General features: G+C 36.3%; 1 protein-coding gene across 1 annotated transcript in view; it reads right to left on the reverse strand.

Moving 5' to 3' along the window:
* Positions 1-14,427, reverse strand: part of GUCY1A2 (guanylate cyclase 1 soluble subunit alpha 2) — a 321,468-nt gene that overhangs the window by 83,405 nt on the left and 223,636 nt on the right. The gene's annotated exons all lie outside the window — the stretch shown is intronic.

Consider the following 14,427-nt stretch of genomic DNA (forward strand, 5'->3'; position numbering starts at 1 on the left):
GGATGCCCCACTGCATACAATGCAGACATCACACTGTATCATAACGTCACAATATATATTCTCAATAACGGCATGATGAAGAAGTTCCACTTAGCTTCATTGTACTTTTGGTACCACAATTACTAATTTCTGCCTTAAGTGGTAAATTTAGCACTGGGATACGTTTAGCAATTTTCAAAACATGTGATTCTAAATACGCAAATTTACGGAGAAAAGAAGAATATGAGAAGATAATATAAAGGAAATAGAGACCACTATAAATTTATACAGACTCCAGAAGTCAGTGTATCTAGTGGTACGCCAGGTAAATGGTGGCAAAAATATGGCAAATATAAAACCATATTACTTGTACAATGAAGGATCAGAGAGAAGAAATTATATACATACAAGCAAAGATATGATAGCTATCAATGTCATAACAACTAAATTCTCTCCTTTCTCCCACCACTGGGTAAATTTTAATTCAATTTATTGAGCAAACATGTCTACAACATCAGGTAATTACTATAACTAATAAAAGAGTTATAGTTTGAGACATCTGGATCCAGGCAAAGGAATTCAATTGAATGCAGAAATTTACCAATGCTGAAGTTTATCATGAGGAATTATTTTCTGAACTGCTGTTAAGTAAATTTAATTCCTTGATCTATGCTCTGTATAACACAGTTAAATTGATTCTAATATTTTACATTTCTAGTTGTGTTCCTCTGAAAATATTTTAAATGGCATCAGTTCTTACCCATTTTAAATTTTGCAGTCATGACTTGTGACTCAGTAATCAAATATTTATTTATATTAATTTCTGCTAGTGTAGTTTTCTTTTATGACCATTATTTCTACCAACCCTCATTTTCCTGGCCAAATGCTTTAATGCCCCATTTTGTTAAAAAGATTTGATGTTCCTAATAATTTTTAGCCAATAAATGTTTTTGACCCTGTTCAGTTTTTTTGTTGTTCATTAACATAATTGTTTATTAATTAGCAGATAATGGTTATTAGCTCAGGTCATGTTTTAAAATTCTTCTTTAGCATTTATTTTGTATTTATTTATTTTTTAAATGAAATTTATTGTCACATTGGTTTCCATACAACACCCGGTGCTCATCCCAACAGGTGCCCTCCTCAATGCCCATTACCTACTTTCCCCTCCCCCCCACCCCCCATCAACCCTCAGTTTATTCTCAGTTTTTAAGAGTCTCTTATAGCTTGCCTCCTTCCCTCTCTGTAACTTTTTTTTTCCTTCCCCTCCCCCATGGTCTTCTGTTAAGTTTCTCAGGATCCACATAAGAGTGAAAACATATGGTATCTGTCTTTCTCTATATGACTTATTTCACTTACCATAACACTCTCCAGTTCCATCCACGTTGCTACAAAAGGCTATATTTCATTCTTTCTCATTGCCAAGTAGTATTCCATTGTATATATAAACCACAACTTCTTTATCCATTCATCAGTTGATGGACATTTAGGCTCTTTCCATAATTTGGCTATTGTTGAGAGTGCTGCTATAAACATTGGGGTACAAGTGCCCCTATGCATCAGCACTCCTGTATCCCTGGGGTAAATTCCTAGCAGTGCTATTACTGGGTCATAGGGTAGGTCTATTTTTAATTTTTTGAGGAACCTCCACACTGTTTTGCAGAGTGGCTGCACCAGTTTGCATTCCCACCAACAGTGCAAGAGGGTTCCCGTTTCTCCACATCCTCTCCAGCATCTGTAGTCTCCCGATATGTTCATTTTAGCCACTCTGACTGACATGAGGTGATATATGAGTACGGTTTTGATTCGTATTTCCCTGATGAGGAGTGACGCTGAGCATCTTTTCATGTGCCTGTTGGCCATCTGGATGTCTTCTTTAGAGAAGTGTGTATTCATGTCTTCTGCCCATTTTTTCACTGGATAATTTGTTTTTCCGGTGTGCAGTTTGGTGAGTTCTTTATAGATTTTGGATACTAGCCCTTTGTCCGATATGTCATTTGCAAACATCTTTTCCCATTCCATCAGTTGCCTTTAGTTTTGTTGATTGTTTCCTTTGCAGTGCAGAAGCTTTTTATCTTGATGACCCTGTTCAGTTTTAAGCATTATCTGCTGATTACTCTGTATGAACTGAATACATAGGTGAAAGTTTGTGCTTACTTCATTTTTAAGATATATTTATGTTTTTAAAATTATAGATACTTATAAAGAAGGAAAGAATAGAAGTCCATGATAGTGCTGCCTGTATACTCTTACTGATACATGCAGGGGGCACCTGGGCAGTTCAGTCAGTTAAGCGTCTGACTGTTGATTTTGGCTCAGGTCATGATCTCACAGTTAGTGATTTCGAGCCCCAATATCAGGCTGTGCACTGACAGCGTGACGCCTGCTTGGGATTCTCTGTCTCTTCTTCTCTCTCTGTTCCTGCTATGCATGCTCTCTCTCTCTCAAAATAAATAAATACACTTAAAAAAAGAAAAATGAATATGTAAAGTAATTCATGCACATATTTGGAAAATGTAAACAAATATAAAACTTCAGGGTTAAAGGTAGAAAAAGCCACTTCTCCTAAGTGAACCAGTATCAACAGTTTTATGTGCATTATTTATAACAATATTATTTTGTGTAAATAAATCTAAGGTAGCCCATAGGAAAATGACAAGCAGTTTTATGAAATTGGCAGAGAAAGGGGAGTAAGTGGGGTCTGGGGGGTAGGGTGGGCTAGGGGTAGGGAAGGTAAACAGAATAGGAGAAGTAGAACACCACACGGGTCTGTACAAACACTTGACTGAGGGCCCGTGAGAAGCAGGACTTGGGTTTTCTCTTCCATGTCTGTACCTTTTCTTAGGTAAGGTGCTTGCCAAGCATGTTGAAATAACCAAATATAGGCTACTGACTGTTTGACACAGCTTTCAGATAAACTAATAATTAAAGCAAACAAGTTGAATGGAATCCTAGAGTCTGAAAATCTGGGCGGCTAATTGCATTTTTGACTGAATGGATTTAAGTGACCAGATGTTGTGGTATTGTGTAGACAGAATTTTTACTTAATGAGAGCCAAGGAAAAGCAGATTAGTATTTGGCACTCCCGCAGTTTAGTCTGCAACTCAATTATGTAGTTTTGTCCATGAGAGAGATTCAGTAAATGCTTGCTGGCTGAGTGATCAAACTATTTTACTACATTTTCCCACTTCCCATCAGGGCTTTGGTTATTGTAAATATAAAAGCGATCCTGGATAACTTAATATACAAAAGAATCAACTGATACCATCTGGAAAACAATATGTCTTAAAGAACAATATTTCTTTTGGATTTTCTGTTGTGGTTTGAAATCTCTGTTTTCCCAGTTTGGGATTATTGTATTGCCACAAAGAAGAGATAACATCTTCTATTTCTCCTAAGAAGCTAATATTACAGAAGTTCATATTTCAGTATTATCCGCAACTTAACGTTTCCTTCAGAGATTGTGAAATTTTAGAAAACCACCAATTTTCAACTCTCTATATTAAATGCAGACATAATTATCCTCATTTCCACATCTTTGTGCACAGTTACAGCCACTAGGGTTTGTCTCAAATTAGAATGCCTTCAAGTCATTGCACTGCTGATACATCTGAACATTTCTTAAGGAAGAGAGAAAAGCAGTCATTCTTTTTCAAGGAAGATTAAAGTGATTAGCTTAGTCCTAAGATTAGAAATCATACATTCTAATTATATTGTGGAGGCAGTGTTAGGGAAATGGTTAGAGAGAGGGACTTTGAAGTCAAACAGATTTAAATTCCAATTAGGAATCTACTCTTACTTACCTACTTACTCTTAGTTGACAATAACTCCCTTAACCTCTCTGAGTCCTGTTTTTTTCATTTGTAAATAAGGATGATACCTTATTCATGGTCCATGATTGCTGTAGGACTTACATGGTAACATTCAATACCTGTATATATTTCACCAATATGAAGACATGCTTATAAGACACATGTATATGTGTGAATAAATTACATATATGTGTGTAGGTACATAGGAGTGTGTATAGATAGATGGACAGACAGATGAGAGGAAAAGGGAGCATGCACACACTTTAGTTTAGCATAATGCTGGGCACATAATAAGTGCTCAATGAAAGGCAATTCTTATTAAATATTCAGGTAATAGAATTCTACTCTGAACATTCTGGCGAGGTCCTGGCCAGTTTGGTATAGCAGAAGTTCAAAGATTTTTTTTTTCAAGAAGATAGATCTGTGTTCAAATTTAGTTCTGCAATTGACTAGCTGTATGATCTTGGTCAAATTATGTAAACTTCTGAAGCTCCAATTGTTTAAAGGTAAAATATGATTACAGAAATAATAAGATTATATTTACTCTGCAGGGTTTTGAGGAGTGAGCAAGATTAAAAGACATAAAGTGTATAAAGCACTCGACACAAAGTCTGGCATACAGAAGACGTACAATATACATATCATTTTATCCATGATCTTACACTTATTTTTTAACCCCTGATGTTTTATTTCTTGATCTTTAAAGTATATAAGAACTACATCTGTACCCTTCATAGGGTTGCTGTGTAGACTGAATGAGATGCTATATAAACTACAAACCAACCCAGTGCATAGCTGGTTTACAATGTCTCTCAACTCCACTTTCCTAGATACAAACAAAATCTACAAAGAAATCAAAATAATGAAGATCTGAATGTACAGCAACATCTTGAGTATTCCAAGAAGAATTTAAAGTCTTTGCCAAGTCTTTTCAAAAGCCTAATGCAAATTTCTCACTTGATAGAAAGATGGAAACAGTACTGAGAAAAATCCACCGTTCTTTTTCCACGTGACATAGGTGTTGGTTCCAGACTGTAATTTCTGGGAGGGTCAAGACCATATCTGGTTTAATTACCCTTACATCCCCAGTGCCTAACCAACTGTCTAGAAAATGGTAAGTATTCAAAGTCCATTTGTTAAACACATGAATAAAAGTCACTCCTGGCAATACTCCAGCAAGGATCACCCAGAATCAGCAAACTGCAAACTACCTCCAGAGTAAAAGTCGTTTGTCCCCTGAGACATTCAAAGCAGAGTCCAGGCCAATATTCGTACCCACCTGCTGATTCTCTGGTCATTTGACCATCAAAATTAGTCCATTTCTTCAACTTCAGCAGGCCTTCTACTAGAAACTACTCAAACGTATTTCGGACACTGTCGTCAAAATTACCATGTTTCACCAAAGAGCGCGATCTGCATTCATCAGATTTTGCGAAATTTATTTTTTTATGGTTGGTTTAACCTTTGAATGAGCACATTAAACGCAAGCGGTAAAGCAGAATAATTTCTTAGAACCGAATCTACATGTAAATTTGATCTTGTAATATTTGCACACAGGGTGACAATTTCTGATGCTGTGGGAAGCATTACAAATGTGCAGAAATCAATTCAGCCATTAGGAAAAAGCAAGAGTTGCTAGGAAACCACATTCCAAATAAGGAATATTATAGTGGTGACCCAGACAATTACCATATGCCTGGCATGATATCAACACAAAGGGTAACAGACTTTTAAAAGCACACATGACACTGAATTATTCCTACCACTTTTGCAACTCAGGTGATTCAAGAGTTGCCTTTCTATGACTCAAAAATTCAAATGCAAAATCAAAGTGAGTTAAGAACAATGAGAGATGCCTCCTAAGACTTACCAAGTCTCACCAGTGTGCTTAGGTACATCTATGGTATACAGTGTCACATAATTTCACTTTATTGAATGAAGTCCTCTCAATTTTTAAAAGAATCTACTCTTCAAGTCTGTATATTCTATTTCCATGTGTTTGAATATTCATAGGAGAAAAAAAAGCCTTCAAGAATAAACACTATTTTTTTTAATTTTTTAAACATTTATTCATTTTTGAGAGAGAGAGACAGATGTGAGTGGGGGAGGGTGAGAGAGAGAGGGAGACACATAATCTGAAGCAGACTCCAGGCTGTGAGGTGTCAGCACAGAGCCCATCGTGGGGCTTGAACTCACAAACCGTGAGATCAACACCTGAGCTGAAGTTGGACACTTAACTGACTGAGCCACCCAGATGTCCTAATATACGACACAATTTAATATGTGGTGATGGTTGGTTGGTAAATTACAGGTGATGTGACTTTCTTCCGTGTGTCATTTTTCAGAGGTCATTTGACATTTTGTGATTTTGGAAAACTAATAAAGTTACTTTGAAATGATTTTTACATTTTTATTTGGCGCTAGATATTAGATTTCAAGACAGCGTGACAAATCAAAAACATAAATCCTAACAGTACGGTTAGCAAGCAGAGAGCACGTTCCTCTCTCACATATTATTCCATCTGGCTATCTTCACATCAGTGGTGGTATTATAAGATTCAAGCTGCTGGCCTTGGCATATGCACATGTCACAATTAACTTTAAAAGAGAGTAAGTTAAACTGGCAGTAAAAAAGAAAAACCTTCTTGGTCAATAACACCAGAGAGACCATATTCTAAAATATAATGGGCTAACTGCCCTCACAATAGGTTGGTAAAATCACATCTTAATGTCTTTTTAGGAGCAAGACTTGACAGACAGAGATTCTTATTCTTTACATAAAACTCAGATAAATAAAAATATGAGCTACCTAACTGCTTGGAGGCTTCACACTCTAAAGCACATGATACAAGAATCAAACGAAAAGGAGCACCTTTACTAATATAATTTCTAGTCTCCTCTTAGGACATTGTACAAACACTCCTGGGAGGGACCCTCTCTCAGACAGGCTAAAATAAATGAAACAGATTATATCTTCTTGAGGAGGGTTTACCCCATCGTGACATGATTTAACGGCATAACTTTATAAAACATTTAAAGTGTGTCTCCACTAAAGTGCATTTCTCTTGTGAAAATGCGGAAGTGTAAAAACCAGTACACAAAACCAGGCTAAGCAATTTTGTATTTTATGTGCACAGTTTCCACCCAAACAATTTAACTTTCCCTTGGTTGCTTGGCTTTGTTTTTCCTTTCACACACGTATTACTGCTATTGTTTGCATGTAGCAAAAATATGCAAACACTTTCACGAAAGGACTTCTTAGAAAATCTGTTTGACAAATATCATGACAAAACTCTTCAATAAGGCCAGCCCTTTCAGAAGTGTGTGCCTGACAAACTATTTTTTCCACAGATGAAAAATGTGATCATCAGTCTAACTATATTATATGAGAACCAGTCATGATTAAAGACAAAAGCCAAAGCAAACCAGGAAGGGAATTCTAGCTCATTGACATGCGCAAAGCATAAATATTAAGGTCTATTAATTCATTATGCCAACATTTTATAGAAGGATTGCAAGGCAGTAGGTGTGCTCTATTACAGCTCAGAACTGCAGCATCGGGCCAGAAGTGCAATTCGATGACTAAAACAAATTTCTTGCTCAAAACATAAAAATAACGAATTAGAATATAAGACACGATGTTTAAATCCAAAGACTATCTTAGGAAAAAATGTAAACATTTTAAAACATACATCTTCTGTGTCACAATCCACAATAACCAAAGGGACAATAAACAGAGAAAAAACAATGAAGTATAGTGGCTAAGGATTCACCCAATCTGGCTGGTGACTGTGATTTTCAAAATAAGGATGAAATGACAGCCATTCCCTCCCCACACACACATCACGGAACTTATCTCCCTCATTTCATAATTTAAAAAATTAATCGTTTTGGATGGAATAATTCTTAAATAGATTACTTATTTCCATTCTCTTCAAGAGGACACCTAACGGTAGTTTAACTTTTCTTGACTAGAGCCATGAAAAGTCTAACTTAACAGATTCTACACAGTAAGAAAATTGTGACAATATGAAGTTTATTTACCACACTTCTATTTAACAAGCCCTATAGAGTGCAATTAGGAGCTCAGGTTAACGAATGTTTCTTATTCTTGCCTTCAACTGTAAAACTGAAATAATATCAATAGAGCCCTTCTAGGTTCGTAAGACTCAGTAGAGCTATCACATGCCAAGTCCTTGGATCGGCGACTGCCTGGCACACTGCGAAGTGCTTCAACAGATATTTATTTTATTCTGCAGTGGCTAGTTTAAACACAGTTAGATGTTTTGGTCTTTTCTATTTACAGATAGTATCATCTGTGACTTGGGTTGAAAATAGGCACAAATGTAGATTAGTGAGGATGAATCATTATTAGTAATAAAACTCTTACAAAAAATGTACATGACTTTGAACTTCTATTTCTAGGAAGAGCAGGTTATATAATCTGAATACCCCTCTGCAGGTCAGCTCACAAGGCAATGAAAAGAATATGACACCAAGATGGGGGGGAGGGGGCGAAGATGAAGCTCAGTGAGAGGTCATTACTAAATCTGAGGGTGCTTGTCCGCTACAGGCATCTTGTGACTTCAGAAGGGAGTGAGGTTAGAGAAATGCTTTTGGGACTCTAACGGTACCTACAGAACTACGGGGACAAATACCCAAGTCTGAGGATGGCCAAGGGGGACACCTTGGTAAACCCTCCATACTTTTAAGATGAGACCCTAGGAGCCAACACCCCAGGTATAAGGGTGATACCAAAAATATAAGGTGAATCAGTAACTGGCCCCCTTGGAGAAGGATGCCTGCCATTAAATCATGTGACCCTGATTGCTAGAGCCCCGAGCAATTCCTCCCACCCGAAGAACACATAAAATTTCCCTGCAGGAGGGTAACATCATTCCACTTCTCAAATGATTCTGTAACTGTTCATACACAATCTCCAGCACACAAACAAAAAGTAACAAGAATTAGGTACACAGTAGATAAGTAACATGACTAAAAAATAAGTGAAAGCACAGATAATATCATAGACCATGAGGCTCTAGAGAAGGTATTTATGGAGCAAAGAGTTTAAAGATGGCTGATACCGTCAAGGAAATAAAAACAGTATGAAAAGTTTTGTCAGACGAATGGAAACTTAAAAAAACTACAAACTGCTCTGACAACATGAAGTATCAAGGGGGCGGGTTTAATGAATGATTTTCATAACCAGTTGAGGGGAGTGTTAGTGAGTTAGAAGAGCTGAAGAGAATATACAGACTTTAAAGTTCTAATAATTAAACAGAAGCAAAGTATAAAAGAGAACCTATTGTAACCTCCTGTACTGGTAAACTGTCAGTGAAAATATACTCTAAACATATTCTTTAAAGACACAGAAACACATTTCTAGTACCATATAAATTCACTATACAAAGTGATGTATTAGAAAATACATTTAGCCATAAATTTCACCAGGAATAGTAACTTTGTATATTACTGCTACAATAAAACAGTAATTTACCAAAACTGCAACTATCTGCATTACCTAAAAGATTAAAAGTACTTTCAAACGTGTCTACTGGATAAACACAGGAGGTGAGAATAAATTGGGCTATCTTAGTGAGTTCCCACAATGCCCAAGTAGTACTTCTGAACCCTTAGGTTTAAGTTCTAGAGATAGAACATTTCCGGTAAGTCCAATACACACTTCAGGGTGAAAAATAAAATTAGAATTTTATACATAAACACTTCTCAAAGAATCACAGAGAATCAAATTACCAAATAATTAGGTTTTTTTTTTCCCTAAATACAATCTTGGGCTATAATCTCATGGGGTTAAGTGAATACTGCAGTATTTGCAGAGAACAAATCCCTCCAAATATTAAAGTAACAACATCAGATTTCCTTTATAAATAACAAGTATTTAAAAATTAATTGGAGAATAATTATTTCATAATCTCAAAAAATCCTGTAAACTCATTAGAAGATTCAGTCGAAGCTTACACAAGTTACAATTTAATGTATTACATGCAAATTGTAGTATACATAAATTGTATGTTAATATTCCTGCCTTTGGACTAGGCGGTTAGAGAAGATTCATAGCATTTCCCTGATTTGCAATTAAGATTGCTAGACACATTAGTATTACAACATGATTACACATTGTCTTTTTTTAAACTCTCTTTCACAATCTCTGTATAATTGCCTCATTATATAAAATGCACTGTTCTCTAAACTAATGAAGCGAATTTGAATTTGTGTGCCTGTGTGATGAAATTCAATGCAAATATTTTTTAAAAACTGAAGTTCAGAAGTAAAACTTAGATATTTGGACACGCTGACTCAATCTTCTTCAAAAGCCTGAAATCGTGAAAATGCCACTGGTCTTTCCAAAATCTATATAATCACATTCTCTAGTCCATCAATGCAGCTTTTCTTTCCTACCCACATTTTTATTTCTAAGGAATAAAGCACAAGCAGTAATAAACATTTTGTTATTTTAATCAAACAGTGGTTAAATTATTAGTAAAAGCCTTTCAGCCTTAAAAACTGTTCAAAATACTTTGGTAAGATTAGGGTCACAAGGTTAAGGAACAGCATGAAGTCATACAATTTTCTAGTGAAGTCACAATATAGCTAGCTCAAACAAAGGGCAAAGAATATAAATTTGATAGTACTTTTCTTCAAGAGTTAAGTTTAAGATGTAAGAAAATCAGATTTCCTCTGCACGGGGGGAGTGGAATAAGCATAATGTTGACATTATAAGTTCAGCCAGGAGAATAAACATCATATTGAGAAAATATTAAAAATTCTAATCATTAATTTTAAAAGCAGCTTTTTGTTTGTTTCAAATTTTTATTTAAATTCTAATTAGTTAATATATAGTGTAGCATTGGTTTCAGGAGAATTTAGTGATTCATCACTTACATACAACACCCAGTACCCATCAAAACAAGGGCCCTCCTTAGTGCCCATCACCCATCTAGCCCATCCCCCACCCACCGCCCTCCATCAACCCTCAGTCTGTTCTCTATGGCTAAGTCTCTTAGGGTTTGCTTCCCTCTATGAAAGCAGACTTAATTAAAGTCACTTTGGGATTATTTTTCCAAATGGACCATATTTGTGTATGCTTTGTAGCTACAGTGTGGAATGAGCTTGTGAGTCTCATTAGAGTATTTATAAAAAATAATTTCTGTGAATATTATAAAATGAATAACTGAAATACTATATTCTTTTGTTACTTTAAAAATTTTTTAAACTAAACCAATTTTACAGTTAATGATTCAAGGATATTACCAATCACCTTCAAGGACTTATAACTGATAATTCAGGTACATATTTCCTGTAATGAGAGGTACCTGAAAGACTTATAAAATCATGTACACATTATCAATTAATTTTTCAAAATATGAAAGGTTTGAGGGAACTTTATTTTGAACTATTACAACTTAAATAGCTTAAATTTTAAGCATCCTAAACTTACATAGTTTGAAGTAAACAATCAGCTGATCACATATCAACCCTACTGCACACCCAAGCATTTTTTTTTTAACGTTTATTTATTTTTGAGACAGAGAGAGACAGAGCATGAATGGGAGAGGGTCAGAGAGAGAGGGAGACACAGAATCTGAAACAGGCTCCAGGCTCCGAGCTGTCAGCACAGACCCCGACGTGGGGCTCGAACTCACGGACCGCAAGATCATGACCTGAGCCGAAGTCAAAAGCTTACCCGACTGGGCCACCCAGGCGCCCCACACCCAAGCATTTTTAATAAAAGATTCTTTCAATAAGTTTAGAAATGTTCCCATGGCACCAACTTAGAAGCCAATTCAAAGTCAAATTAATATGCCAAAAACAATCTCAAACCACGCAAATAATATGAATAAGTAATGAAGCTAAAATTATTAAAGTGGTTTTATGATTTTGAATTCTCTTTCTGCATTCTTATTAAATCTTTATAGACATTTCCTCTTCTGATTTAATAAGACTATCTGATTCATAAGACAGAGTAATGTTACATACCACAGATAAAAATATGGAGGAGCATACCGTAATGCATGATTCCCTGGTTTTGTTCTAGGGTAATTTAAGTTTGCTTTGACAAGGCTGAATCAATACAAACACGATATCTCCTATAAAAGAAAATCCAACATAGAAAAACAATCCCAAGTGATAAGACTGCCCAGCTAGCAGTCTTGAAAATTTAAGAACTTATAGGAACTCAGTCTGGACTGTGTATATTTGCAGTTTGAAGCAGATCTGAGACAGCATCACTTTGTTTTCCTGGCAGTGGTAGAAGTGCCATTCTTATACTTGAATAACTGGATAATTATGTCCTGAGGGGACTTAAACTATTTTTTTGAATGCTCAATGTTTTCCTATTTTTATTGCTGATGAGAATGGTGAGAAAACCCTTTCTCTTTCCACTGTTTTTTTTTTTTTAACGTTTATTTATTTTTGAGACAGAGAGAGACAGAGCATGAACGGGGGAGGGGCAGAGAGAGAGGGAGACACAGAATCCAAAGCAGGCTCCAGGCTCTGAGCAGTCAGCACAGAACCCGACACGGGCTGGAACTCACAGACCGCGAGATCGTGACCTGAGCCGAAGTCGGACACTTAACCGACTGAGCCACCCAGGCACCCCCTTTCCACTTTTTAAAACTGCCAAATGTAAACATATATGTAAACATCAAAGAACATTAGTAAAATGGGTGATTCTGCACTACAATCCTACCTGCACTTTCCTTCCTGCCTCCTCTCTCTTCCCATCATCTTCTTCCTTTCCCTTGGAGTTAAGCACCATCTTGAATTTGTAGTAACCACTCCCTTTTTTTTTTCCTTTACCCTTTTTCCAGCAATGCAGCTATCTCTAAATAACATATTTTTCCCACTTTCCCAGTTTTGAGACTTAATTAAGTGGGATAAGGCTACAGCCTTCTTTTCAGACTTGCTTCTTTTGCTCAAGATTATGTTTTTGACATATTCATCCTTGTTGGTGTCAGTAGCTGAAGTCATTCATTTTCCCAAGTGTATGGTGTGTATGGTGTGTGTGTGTGTGTGTGTGTGTGTGTGTGTGTGTGTGTGTGTGTGTCTACACATACACACGTACATATACATATTTTTTATAGGCAATCCTTTCTATTAGATGGTTATTTGAGTTATTTCCAGTTTGAAACTCTTATCAAGGTGTTGCTGTGAATAATCTTGTGACTTGTGCTACACCTGAACACGTTCTTCCCTGAGCAAGCGTGTAGGGGCGAGGTTGCTGGGATGTAGGCAAAGCACAAACTAAGGCACACACAATATACCGTACTTGGGACGGCGCACTCCCACCAGCTGTGTGTGACTTCCCGCTGCTCCAGATCCTCACCAACCTGATAGTGTCAGAGCTTCAAAGTTGTGCCAAACTAGTAGGTAGAAATGCTACAGGATGGTGCTACCGATATACAGTCATCCCGTTACTCGTGAGGTTAACCAAAGATACTTTTAATGGTTAAATGTGTTGCAAAAAACCCTCCTAGTTTGTGGTTATCTTTTTCTCTTTTTAGGTGTTATTTGATAAGCAGGAAGGTTTTAACTTCAGTGTAGAAAAATTTACACCTATTTTCCTGTATGATTTGGTAAGTTTTGACTTGACTAGTTTACAAAAAAAAAATGTTCCTTACGCTGAGTTAAAAACTCCCAAATTATAAATTTAAGACCTTATAGTGGGTCTTTAACCCAGGTTGAATTTAACCCAGGTGGAATTATATTCTGTACAGCTTCGTGAAGTAGAGATCCAGTTTTAATACTTTTGTCCACATGGATAAACAGTTGTCCTCCAACCTTTGATGGAATAGCCCATTCTTTCCCCACAAATCAATTTCACCTTCGTCATGTATCAAGTCCCTCTTTTCTCCGACACACTACAGAATTATTAAGACATGTTCAGTTTTGAATTCCTATGATTTGGCTTCGTAGAATCCCTTAGGATTACTGGGTCTGAGAACTGATTGATGTCTTTTACTGTTCCAGGAAAAAAAAAATGCCCTGTTTTGCATTCCCTCTGTAACTCCATGTGAAACCCCAACTGAGCATATATTTTCCTACTCTGTCTTCCATTCCTCCCACACATTTTATATTTTACATTATCTTATTCATATTTCCACATTTTTAATTCTCTGGACCTGATAATGGGTAATTTCTTCAGCTTTAAGTTTCAGTATACTAATTTTTCCTTCAGCTCTGTCTAATCTGCTTTTAAATTCATCTACCAGCCATTTTCTTAAGTATTATGTTGATTACTTAGGGGTTCTCTGGTTCTTTTTCACATCTACTGTTCCTGTGTCGTGTTTTTAAGCTTCTTCTTTATTTTCTTACTTATATTAAACATTGTCATTTTGATTCTGTCTGAAAATTTTGATAATCTGATAACACTTCACTGTTTTCTTAGCTATTGTTCCCACTGGTTCTTACCTATAATACTTTGATTTCTTTCATGAACGTGTGGGTTTAGGGTTATTTTTTTGTGGGGGAGGTGAGGGGTTGTTTTATTTTGTTTTTAGTATTAGTCACTCAGTCCCCAGATACGGATATCCATATATTCAAATACGGATATATCCAAAGATATGGATATTCTTTGCAAGAGGGATTGAAGTTGACTTCCTCCAGAAAGAAC

Source organism: Panthera leo, chromosome D1 (genome assembly GCF_018350215.1).
Source record: "Panthera leo isolate Ple1 chromosome D1, P.leo_Ple1_pat1.1, whole genome shotgun sequence".
In the NCBI taxonomy this organism is placed as follows: domain Eukaryota; kingdom Metazoa; phylum Chordata; class Mammalia; order Carnivora; family Felidae; genus Panthera; species Panthera leo.